The sequence below is a fragment of the Oxyura jamaicensis genome, chromosome 1, assembly GCF_011077185.1.
Source record: "Oxyura jamaicensis isolate SHBP4307 breed ruddy duck chromosome 1, BPBGC_Ojam_1.0, whole genome shotgun sequence".
NCBI classification, from domain to species: Eukaryota; Metazoa; Chordata; class Aves; order Anseriformes; family Anatidae; genus Oxyura; species Oxyura jamaicensis.
This window is the reverse complement of record NC_048893.1, coordinates 183,056,572-183,059,679: the sequence shown is the minus strand read 5'-3', so window position 1 is coordinate 183,059,679 and position 3,108 is coordinate 183,056,572.

Genomic DNA, 3,108 nt, shown 5'->3' with positions numbered 1-3,108 from the left:
AGAAGGGACTCTCCCTGCTCATCCATCCCTGGCCTCCCTCCAGCCCATTTCCTCGTGCAGCTCTTGAGCTGGGTGCTCAGGGAGGAAAGAGAGCTGGCCTGGCTGGCTGCTAGGGCAGGTTTTCTGTGGGACCAGCTGCCTTCTAGCCCCAGAGCTGCATGATACAGCTAAGATAATCAAACAGCTGTGCCACCTACAGCAGCTGGGAGAATGAAGGGTGAGAGCTGAGTGAAAAGCAGCTCTGCAGCCCCCAGGTCAGTGCAGCAGGAGGGCAGGAGGTGCTCCAGGCACACAGCAGAAGTCCCCTGCAGCCTGTGGAGAGGCCCCTGGTGGAGCAGGCTGTCCCCCTGCAGCCCATGGGTCCCACATGGAGCAGATCTCCACGCTGCAGCCCGTGGAGGAGCCCCCGGGGGAGCAGGTGGATGTGGCCTGGAGGAGGCTGTGGCCCATGGAGAGCCCCCGCAGGAGCAGGCCCCGGGCCGGAGCTGCAGCCCGTGGAGAGGAGCCCACGCAGGAGCAGGGGTCTGGGGGGAGCTGCCACCCATGGGGGACCCGTGCTGGAGCAGTTTGTTCCTGGGGGATGGACCCCGTGGTACGGAGCCGTGTGGGAGCAGTGCTTGAAGAGCTGCTGCCTGTGGGCAGCCCCCGCAGGCTCAATTGGGGAAGGACGGCATCCCGTGGGAGGGACCCCACGGGGAGCAGGGTCATGAATCAATGAAAGTTCATAAAATGTATAGAGTCATATTGCTCAGACTATCACAATATTTTCCTCTACTGTAATGGTTCCTTATTAAAAATCAGATAGAAAATGAAAGGACTGTGTATTTGTTACTTAAATTGAGCAGTCTTACTCATGATGATTAGAAATCACTCACGTGAAAAGTCCCCTTGGTCCAAGCAAATGTATTCAATTATATTTGTTCAGACAGGAGGTCGATGCGCTGAACAAGTTGCCATTTTTATCTGACTGAAATTGCTCTTCTTCATGACTGGGATTCCTTGGCTCTCACGGGACGGATTTCTTCCATGGTGTCATTCACAAGAACTCACATCAAACTGCTTTATCATCTGTCTGCAGTGTTTTTGCTGCTGTTATCAAGCAGTAACACAGCTCAGAGAGGCAACTGTTGTGATCCCAGAAGACTTTGAATTTACGGCTTAAAATAATCAGAGCCATTTAAAAAAAAAAAAAAAAAAGAGCATTTGCACTCATCCCCACGACTTGGTTGTACTCCTCTCAAAAATGATCAGGTTATTGCTGTTTCTGTGCCTAATGCAATATATTTTAGGGTATTCAGTCACTAGTTATTTCAGTGTACAAGATATTCCTCCTCATTTTGAAGCAAGGACCAATTGGCTTGATGGATGAAGCTGATATTTTTCTGGCCAGACTGTTTGCTTTACATGATAGATTTGCTCTGGCTGCAACATTTTATTTCTCATTAAATTAGCCAGCCAACATTCACAGATGAGGGAATCAACTGATTTAGCTGTAATTTATATAGAGCTCCACTACATCTTTCCAGCACAGGTTATGTGCAGGTTTGCAATGAGCCATGTCTCTCCTGTTGAAAAGAGCAACAGCCACAGTTCAAGCCAGCTCCTCAGTGTTTATTTTGACACAGTATTTGTCCCACTTTAATTGCACTGATAACAGTTTAAGTGTCATGCTCACCCCTCATGCTGATGCAATATAAGAGAGCTTATGTTTTTACAGCTATTCAAGACCAGAAGATGCTTAAGTCAAATCAGATGGTTTCATTCCAGCACAAGAAAGTCAGCACTTGAGTTTTAGCTGGTGAAGTTTAAGGTGACAGTTTAAATAAACATAGCTGGCCTCAGGAGCCACACCAGGTCCTTGCCCTGTTTGTAGCATGCTCTGCTTGGCACCCACCTGCTCACTGTGGTGGTTTTACCATGCTAGGCAGTTGAACACCACAACCGCTCTCTCACTCCCCCTCCTCAGATGAGGAGGGGAAGAAGTAAAGGAAAGAACAACTCACGGGTTGAGATAAGGATGATTTAATTAAAGAGAAATATATATATATATATATAAAGGAAATATTATTATTATTTAAATAATTCAACTAAAGGGAAAAAAGGGAAAGGGGAAGAGGGAGGGGGAAAGGGAATAACTAAACAAAACAAGTCAAGGCTATGTGGAAGTGCAGAGGAAAAAAATTACTCTCTACTTCCCACAAATGAGCAATGCTTGACCACGTCCTTGAAGCAGGGCCTCAACGCATGTAGCCGGTGTTCGGGAGGAGGACAGAAGTTTTCACAACGAGAGCCCAGCCCTCCCCTCTTCTTCCTTTTTCCACCTTTTATTGCTGAGTGTGACATCATATGGTATGGAATATCCCTTTGGTTGGGTTAGGTCAGCTGCCCTGCTAGTGTTTCTTTCTCACTTTTTGCCCACCCCCTAGGAGGGTCAGAGAGAGTCCTGATGCTGTGCCAGCACTTCTCAGCAGCAGACACAACACCGGTGTGATACCACTGCTGTTCTAGCTACAAGTGCAGAGCGCAGCACTGTATGGGCTGCTGCAGGGAAAGTTAACATCCCAGCCAGACCCAGTACACTCACTCACCATTTTCCTTACATGTGCCTTTGACAGTGCTCATGCTCCTGGGGAGGCATCCTAGGAGCTGCTCTGTGCACCCTCCCTCATGTAAATCTGAGATGCGTCTTCCCTGGTGCAGCAACCTTTGAAAAGTCTTCTATCTATCTATCTATCTATCTATCTATCTATCTATCTATCCATTCATCCATCCATCTATCCATCCATCTATCTATCTACCTATCTTTTTGACTCGTGTTGTTCCCCAGAACTCTGCAAAGCTGAACTCTCATTCCTCTCGCTTACTTCTGCAGAGAAATAAGCCTTGTGCAGCTTTCTGGCACCAACAGCTCTGTATTTACTACTAAGTAAACACAGCCAGGAGCCGCTCTCTGATCCCGAGGCCAAATGACACAGACTGGCTATATCCATGCTACACATTCCTTGATCCTGCTCTCCCATCTGGTGCCCCTGTGGCCCTAAGACAATGTTATTAATGTGAAGATGCTTTTTTTTTTTTTTTTTTTTTTTTTTTTTTTTTTTTTTTTTA